Source organism: Panthera tigris, chromosome C1 (genome assembly GCF_018350195.1).
Source record: "Panthera tigris isolate Pti1 chromosome C1, P.tigris_Pti1_mat1.1, whole genome shotgun sequence".
NCBI classification, from domain to species: Eukaryota; Metazoa; Chordata; class Mammalia; order Carnivora; family Felidae; genus Panthera; species Panthera tigris.
In genome coordinates this window covers 42083076-42092784 of record NC_056667.1, presented here as the reverse complement: position 1 = coordinate 42092784, position 9709 = coordinate 42083076, and positions in this window count along the sequence as shown.

Here is a 9709-nt window from a genome sequence, read left to right as displayed (position 1 = left end):
AAAAGTTATTAAAATGTAAAGAGTAAGAATTTACTGCCCAGAAAGGTCCCAAGGCCATTTCATACCCAAGTCGCTCTGGGAAGGAATGGATTGATAAAAGCCAGCATGGTTGAGTTTCTCACTTTTGTGCAACGTTTGAGGCAAGGTTTGAAAATGGGTTTCCAGATTCTGTTCACAGCAAGCTACTCATTACCGTGTCCTCTGGCTAGCAGGCATTCGAATCATCATTAGCAACTATTTCTAATGTGTTTCCTCTGTGCCAGGCTTGGCCTGGATAGTCTAATGAAGAAGTTTCCTAATTGACTAGTGGTTTGTGTTTTCACTAAAATTTCATAGTGCAGTGCTCAGTGTTGTGAGAAAGGGAGGCAAGAGTCTCAGAGACAGAGGGCCTAGAGGTTTGGGTTTTATCTTGTTGGTCATGCAGAGTCACTGAAGGGTTTGAGCAGGAAATTAGATCACCCTACTGTGGAAAATGAATTGGAGAGCAATGTGGGGATAGAAGGGGGTGGAATCAAGCCTGGGGTTAAAAAAGAACCCAAATTTCTAGCCTGAGTACCTGGGTGAATGGGTGAGGGGGAGGGGTCCCCTTCATATTGATGTGGAGTGAAAGGAGGGGGAAAAAAAAACTTCTTAGAGCCGTTCAGTAAATTTTTTTAAATTTAGAAATAAATTGCATTTTAATTTGTTAAAGTTTTACACAATTGCCTGAAAAAATTTTGTGAGAGGCAACATGGTAGAGGGAAAATGCCTAGATTTCAGATCCTACAGATGTGGGCAACTCTGGATTAGTCAAAGGCATACTAATAAGCATGAGTAATTAGGGCACCTAACAAAGAATGAGAAGATATAAATCAATAAAATAATTTTGTATTTTTTAAAAAACATCAAATAACCACTTGATGTGAAAAAAAGGTAAACATTTTTGGCTTTCTGATACTGATTTTGCAGTTTAGATCTTTTATTTTAAATTTATTATTAGGGTTGGGGAGGGGAGGTACCAGACTCTTTCCAGGTCTTAGGTCTAAAGGTCTTAACCTGGATTCTGATCTGGGTTTTGCCTTTATTGGCTGTGTGACCTTGGACAAGTTATCTTACCTATGGGTCTTGGTTTTGTTACCTATAACATGGGGATAAAAGATTTTTATGGGACCATATTTTATAATTAGGTAATTGTTTTCTCTCCATGTGTCAGTGTTAACTTGTGAAGGTGTCTAACTGTTAAGACAGTCTCCCTTTGCTGCCATTCTTTTAATATCCGGGGAGCTGATGGTGAAGCTCTCTAGAGGTATTCAGGGCCTAAAACAGCTGCTCTACAGGCCTGGAGAAGGGGGTGGGGGGTGGGGCCTGCCTCCTGCCGCTGCCGCCGCCTCCTCCTCCTCCTCCTCCTCCTCCTCCTCCTCCTCCTCCTCCTCCTCTTCCTCTTGCTCCTCCTCCTCCTCCTTCTCTGTGGCCCCAGTGGAGACAGAGTCACTGAGAAGACTTGCACCTGCTGGGGCCTGGAGTGGAAACTATTCCCAGCTGGTGCCCCTCCCCAGGCTTAGGGAATGGTGATTGTATTACAGTTTATAAATCAGGCCTCCCCACTGTCTGAAGAGGAAAGGCCAAAATTCTTTCCCTAACATATAAGTCTCCCCGCCCCCATGATACAGTCCCTCCTTGCCTCCATATTTAGCTCCATCTTCCTAACTTGGGAGCTGCTTGTAGTCTCTGCACCACTGCTAAAAAAAAAAAAAAAAAAAAAAAATTAACAACAAAACACCCTGGCTGTTTCTTACTGCCATGCATTTATGATGCTGGCTCCTCTCTCCGGAATGTTCCTTTATCTTTTACTTTTTTATTTTTATTTATTTTGTCACCCCTCCCAAGTCCGGATCCCCACCCCTGATTCTCTCCCCTACACCAGCACCAGAGTGCGAGGGCCCCTGCTTCCTTCTGCCTTTTAAGTAGAATGCTCTTCATCTTTTAACACTTTGGAAGCATTCCCTTCATCACCCAGGCTGGTTAGAGGCTTTTTCTGCCCCAAATTTCATCCATCACAGCACTGATCACACTGTATTATCATCTGTGTGTTGATGGTCTCCACTTTCCACAGGACTATGAGCTCCTGGAGAATAGGGACTTGATTGGCTTCTTCTGTATCCTTAGTGCCCAGGGTGAGGCCGGGAACATGCTAGACCATCAGTGGCTGCTTGCTGAGATGAACAGCATAGCGTGGCACCTTAGCAGCCTCCAACCACCCCAGGACAAATCAGGCCCAGACTCATATTCCTATCTAGGGACCAGTGTAAGCCACAGGGGTATATTCTTTTTGAAACTGCTCATCAAGAAAAGTTCCTGTCTGAGTCAGAGCTGACACATGATGGATCAATACTCTTTCTTGGGCTGTGTTCAGGAAGGGTCTTTTTAAAAAAGGTTTTAAGATAATGGAGGAAAAGGGCCCAACAGAGTGCTACCCTGGCACCCTAAAGTACATGCTCAAAAACTTAATGCCAATAAATCAATATCCTCATGGCTAAAGAACCACAAGTCCAAGTTTGGCACTTTTTTTTTCTTGGAATACTAAGAATTAGTCATCATTATAAATTCTTGTTTTCATCGTTGTGTCCCTGATTATGAGTTTATGAGGAATTTATGAGGCTCCACACACAGGGACTAAGAATTCTATCCTCTTTTTTCTTAATTTATTTTTTTAATGTCTTATTTATTTTTGAGAGAGAGTGTGCAAGTGAGGGAGGGACAGAGGGGTGGAACAGAAGATCCGAAGCGGGTTCCACACTGACAGTAGCAAACCCGATGCGGGGCTCGAGCCCACCAACCACAAGATCATGACCTGAGCCGAAGTCCGACACTCATCCGACTGAGCCACTAGGCTCCCCAAGAATTCTGTCCTCTTTGAAATCCTTCAAAGATGTCCCTTATAGCAATGGTGACCCCCTACTCCTTATTCTCTTAGAGCACCTGCTTAAAATAGATTCTTGGGCCCACCTAGATGTACTAAATAAAAGTCTGGATTCTAAACAAGCAAACCCCAGGAGATTTCTCACACATACTAAAGCAGATGGCCCACTCCAGTGGTATGTAGTCCTCACTCCTTGGTTTGGCACCATGACCCTCTGCAGTCTGGGCTCCATAGCTTCAGCTTTTTATAACAGCAGTTCCACCAAAACATCTGCTCTTTTCCCCCCTTCACACAAGCCTAGCCAATTCCTAATCCTCTAAAACTCAGCCCAATGTCACCTCCTCCAGGAAGCCCTCCTTGACCCTCAGGGTCTGTGGTGCTCTGACAGTCCTTGTACTTGTCAGTTTTTTTCACATGGTTTGGGACAGGCTGTAAGTGCCTCAAGGGCCTGTATTGTGTCTGACTCATCTCTATTCCGAGTGCCTAGCTCAAGACCAGTACAGATAAGATACTTAAAAACTCTTTACTGAAGGAAAGGGAAGGGACTCTGAGGCACAAATTCTGTCTTCTGGTGGATCCATTGAACATTGAAAGGGTAGCACTTTGGAGAAGGATCTGGATTTACAGCACTTCTCTGCTATGTACAAATGTGTTTATGTTACCTCTCTGAGCCTCATTTTCCTTATCACTAAAGTAGGGATAATGTTTCCTTTTCAGGACTACTGTGAAGGTTAAAGGGTTTAATGAGATAAAGTGAGATGCTTAGTTCAATGGCTGGCACATTTTCATTGTATAATAAATCATTGGAGGACTATCTTCTGGAAGGGGAGCGAGGCTTGTTCTGTACAGCTGCAGAGAGCAGAAGTAGGCCTGATGATGGAAGCTGCCGGGAGACAGACCTCAGAACTAGGCCCGATGTATGGAAGCCTTAGGAAGTGGTGAGTGTCCTATCACAGGAATATGCAAGCCAAGGGTAGATGCTCACCTGTCAGGGCTGATGCGGAGATCTCCACAATTCTATGTGAGAATTGGGGTCAGAGGTCTGTGTGGTGAAAGATGGGAGCCCAGTGAGGCTTTTCTATTCAGTGCTCTCCATAATTCATCACCCATTCAAACAATACTGAGAGTGGGCTGAATCTGACAGGTTCTCTGTCATTTAGGAGCTCACATCTATGACGTGCCAGATGCTCTAATCCTCTCAGCAGCCCTGAGAGTTTCTCAACTCTCAGAAAAAGTGGCTTGTCAAGAGACAGACCCAGAGAGTAGTGCAGCTGGGATTAAAATGGAGTCCTGCCCATTTCCTGACTCCTTTTCCCACTTTCTGAGGCTGCCCATCATCCAGATGTTGAAAATTCTTTGCATTATCTGGGAGACCCCAAAACAGCATCCAGGGCTCTTCTGGGCACCAAACAGATGCTGATGAACAAGAGTTAAAAGGCTGAGGTCAGCTTCAGGAGGTTGTGGTCTCCCTCAGATGCTCTGTGCCCCAAGGTTCTCCAGTCTGGGCCATGTGGAGAGCCCGGGAGAACATGCTGAGGTCAGATCTTACTGCTCACATATGTAGCCGAGCTGCCTGGGCCTCGACTTTCTGAGGGAACTTGAAACTCAGCTAGGTTCCATCAGCTGCAAGAATAGCAGCTGACCCTGCTCTCCCTGGGCTGGTGGCCTCCAGTCAGGTTCTAGGAGGCCCCAGCAGACACCAGACATCAGTGGCAGCAAACTTTGTGAAGCTGCTCTGGGCTCGAGTAATTATGACTACATTATGAAGGGCCCTCTGTGTACAGGGCACCTTCTGGAGGAGGGGACATCCTTCCAGGGACGTCTAGGATGTTGGTGAGGAAATTGGAGCTCAGAGATACTGAGAAATTGCCCAAGGTCACAACAGTATGTAGCAGAGCAGGATTTGAACCTGAGCTGCCTATGCCAGTGACCCTACTTTTGTGAAGAAAGAAGAATGTTCTTGAGGCCTGAGAAGAATCTTGGGCAGAGGTGATAAATGACATTAACATTCAGAGTGGAATTACTTCCAGCAGGGTGGGCCCAGGCACTTAGAACCACAAAATCTGAGAACCAGTAGAGATCCTGGAGAGCAACTCCATTTGCTTGAGCCTGTTTCCTCATCTATAAAATGAGACTCACACCCACATGGCAGGTGGAAGAGCATAAACATAGACTTTGGAGCCAGGCACATGTGGATTCGAATCCTGACTGTGGCATTTTCTAACTGTAAGACCTTGGACAAGCCACATCACTGCCTCTCTGGATTGTTTTCTCATTCATTTGTTCCACAAATGTATTTTTTTTTTAATTTTTAATTTTTGTTTGTTTGTTTATTTATTTATTTATTTATTTATTTATTTATTTATTTATTTATTTATAAGAGAGAGAAAGAGAGCAGAATCTGTGGAGAGGAGCAGAGGGAGAGGGGGAGAAAGAATTCCAAGTAGGCTCTATGCTCCATGCAGAGCCTGATGCAGGGTTCAGTCCCACGACCCTGGGCTCATGACCTGAGCCAAAATCAAGAGTTGGACTCTCAACTGACTGAGCCACCCGGGTGCCCCCCACAAATGGCTTTTGAACACCTACTGTGTGCCAGGCATTATTCTAGTAGTTGGGGATACATTGTAGAAAAAAAAAAAAAGACAAAAATCATTACCCCTGTCAAGTTTAAATTCTAGAGTTCTGAAAAATATCTCATTAGATTGTTGTGAGGGTTAAACCAAGGAATGTACAAAGGTGTAATGCATCTGGTAATGGTGCCTGGAAAATAAGTGCTCAATTTAATGATATCATTATGATGTGAACATGCCTGGTCAGTGCTCAGTAAAATAACATTTAATTTGATACTGAATTCAACCATTTCATTTAATACACAAGAAAACAGACTGGAGAGGACATGAAGTGCTGTCAGTTGCCCAGCAAGATTATGATAGGTCCCCAGCACCTAATCTGGTATTTGTACTGTTATCCACTAAATCCATAGGGCTGCCTCTGACAAAGGGAGCTAGTGGGGAAGTGGGCAGATTGAATCTTACAGCCAGTAAAGTTCAAGGTAGACTTATAGCTAATTGATGGATTCCAGAGCTCAAGTGGGCTTTAACTCTTGGTGCCAAATGCTTCCTGTGTTTCTCAGGTGTGCCAGGAGCTTTCCAGGCTCAGCTTCTTGTGTGCGTGGCAGGATGGGCTGAAGGTGGGGTGGGGTGGTGAAGAGCCATAGTTAGAAGGTGCTGCTCAGGGCCAGTTTCATGAATGTGCCACCTGTGCATTTTCATAGAACCTTATGCTTGGTTTAATTCTCTACTGTCACTACCTTAAAATTCTTAATTTCTTAACAAGGACCTCTGCATTTTCATTTTATTTCACTGGGTCCTACAGATTATGTGGTTTCTTTATGTAGGTGCTGTGCTCTGGGGTGGGAAGCAGCAGCCCCCAACCTGCAATTGTCCTGGGACTTGTCAGAAGCTTATCGATCCCTAATGGGCCAATGACTGAGTCATCAACAGACAGGAATGAGGCCGGACCAAGCCCCATCATGCAGGTCTGGCCTGTGAATGAAAATCTCTAAGAGACTGGAATGGGGCAAGGAAGAAGACAGGCTTTCAGGAGATTCTAGGGGCATGTTCTGAGGGGGATTTCAGCTCAGTGAGAGAAAGTGTTTCCTAATATTAAGTCAAAATATAATCATAATGTTTAAAATATACCTCATTAAAGATGTAAAAAATATAATAATGGCAGCTAACATCAACTGGGTACTTACTATGTACAAGGAGTTCTGCTAAGTACTTCATTGAAAATGTGAGGGATCAGGGCTCCTGCCTGGCTCAGTCAGTAGAGCATACACTCTTGATATTAGGGTCGTGAGTTCAAACCCCAAACTGAGCATAGAGCTTATTGGGAAAAAGAAGGAGAAGGAGAAGGAGAAGGAGAAGGAGAAGGAGAAGGAGAAGGAGAAGGAGAAGGAGGAGGAGGAGGAGCAGGAGGAGGAGGAGGAGGAGGAGGCGGCGGCTAGCAGAGTGGTCAAGAACACAGGCTCTGGAGATGTACTGCCTGGGTTCACTTCTGGCTCCACCACTGATGGGCTGTATGATATGGGGCAAATTACTTGACCTCTTTGTGCCTTCTTTTCATCAACCGGAAAATGGGGATAAAAATGGTACCTACCTCCTGCGGTTATTTTTATTAAATGAGTTTACATGTGGAAGACACTTAGAACAGTATGGGACGTATGCTAAGCACTGTATGTGTTTATTGTTTTATTTAATGGTCAGCATAATCCTGTGGTATAGGTATTGTTCAGCATTATTTTCATTTAACAGATAGATAAACTGAACCTTAGAAGAGGTAGATGGCTTGCTGACTACAGAGTTGGTAAGTGGTGGAGCCAACAACGGTCAAGGAAGTTTCAGGGAGAACCCCCCCTTAGGAGTTAGGTCAGACATGGTGACCATTATGCCCAGTGCGTAGACCAGAGTAGGCATCTGGTGAGTTTTTGGTAAACTAATCAAGTATTTATTATTTTTTTTCTCTCTGAGATTCTCAGGGAAATGTGCACTCTGCCTGGAGAAGGATTCAGGAACCCTACTGCTTGGGATTTCTTACCGATTGTTGGCCTTAGCATAGTTAAGTATCAAGTGTGTCTCCCTCCAAGCCTTCTGAAATAATTGCTGTTTGCTTCCTCCTTTCATCCTGTGGGCACTACCCAGGCTCCAGTCTCATCATCTCTGGACTCTGAACCCAGTACCACTGTATACTAATCCTGGTCTCTCACACCTGCAGAGCACTTCACAGTGCACAGTGTTTTCACATTCAGCGATTCATTGGTCCGTGTGGCAAATAGCTCAGTACTCATGGCAGGCCTCTGCACAGACCCCAGCTGGGCAGGGCTACCCCCCAACAACAGGGCAGACTGTGTGGGAGGCATGTACAGTCTGGACACTGAGGGAGCTTGTGAGCTGTTATTCTCTAGCTGGTGTGTGGGGATCCTCTAAACCAAGGAGTGGACTGAGAAGGGAAAACCCTCAGCAGGGTATGTTCATGGCCACTCACACTTACGACCTCAGACTCAGATCCAGTGCTTGGGAAGAACTATCTGAAGATGGGCAGTCTCTTAGCAACTCTAGAAGTTTAGAAGGTATGCCTTCAATGAAATTGGAACTACAGAGGGCTGGGGTCCTAACCCTCATCCCTGCTAGAGAATATCTTTCCCAAATTGCTATCAGCTTATAGCCAGGATTGCTGTAGGACATACAGTGGAGTGCCAGCATACCTATATTTAACAGCAATTAGAGCAAACACTCTGTGCCAGGTACTCTTTCAAGTGTTCTATGAATATTAACCCTTAATTCTCACAACAACCCTATGGGGTAGGTACTATTTTTTTGACTTACAGAAATTCAATTTTACTTGTGAGTGAAAAGAGACAGATGGGAAGAGAAGGACCGATAACATATTAAATATTAATTCATTCACTCAGCATATTCCCCAGAAGAGTGTGTTAGGGGAGAGGTAAATCTGCTGTTCCTTCCATTGGTATCAGCTCCTACATGCCTCATAAAATCCTTGGTGTGTGCTCATTTTGCCACACCGTATGTGATTCCAGTGTTTAAGGCAAGACAGTCTCTTCAGATACACCACCAAAGAAACAGCAGTCTTTTCTGTTGCTAGGGGATAATTGGCTGTGCTATTGAGAGGTGGGTTCTGTACTTTACTTCTTGAATGAGTGTAAGGCTTTCCAAGGATAATTTTATTTATCTTTCATATTTATTTAATTATTTTATATATTTTATATATTATCTTATATTTATTTTATTTATATATTTTATTTATTTTTAATATTTTATTTGAGAAAGAGAAAGAAAGTGAGTGGGGGAGAGGGGCAGAGGGAAAAAGAGAATCTTAAGCAGGCTTCACGCTCAGCAGTCCCGCAATCCTGGGATCATGACCTGAGCCGAAATCGAGAGTCGGACACTCAACCAACTGAGTCACCCAGGTGCCCCTCCAAGGATAATTTTAATTATACATGCTACTTTAGAATCTTACCATAGGTAATCTCTGACTGACCGATAGCTCACAAATAAGGTAATCAACCATCTCAGTTTGTCTGGGACCAAAGAGACTCATGGGGCACAAGACTTTCAGTGTTAAAACTGAGAAAGTGCCAGGCCAACTGGGATGAGTTGGTCACTCTACTACAGAACACATCTCTGGGTCTATTGTGAGGGAGCCCATTACATCATTCTTTAGGAGGATCTCAGGAGATACTCTTGTCTGGTCTTCATACCAAGAATAGTTGTATGTCCCCTAAAGAGTAAGTGGTTTGTTTTTATCTCATGAACACTGTGAACTGTGTAAGTGAACAGGTTTCCCTTTTTGCCTTGGCTGCTGGAAGTCTTAGAGCTAAATATGTGGGATACAAATTTAGCTGTTGTAGGTCACTATGTTCTGCACTTTTTGCATCATTCCAGGCTCCGCTTTGCCCCTACCATGTTTGTTTGTTTTTTTTTCAGTCTTATCCTATCTTAAACTTAGATCTTGTTTTATTTTAAATGTCTTTCTGGATTAAGGCAGGGTAAAATTAAGCAGTTCTTAGCTTAGAGTCCATGGATCCTGCTGAGGGTTATTGAAAATCTGAAATGATACACAAAATGATATGTATGTATACATTTTTTTCCTGGGAAAGAAGGAGCCAGAGATTTTAAGAAATTTCTTAAAAGAGTTTGTGTTCTCCAAAAATTTAAGAGCCAGTGGTGTAAGTGAACCAAGAGACAAATAAATGGTTATAGTAGAAGGAAGTTGGAGGATTGAAAGTTC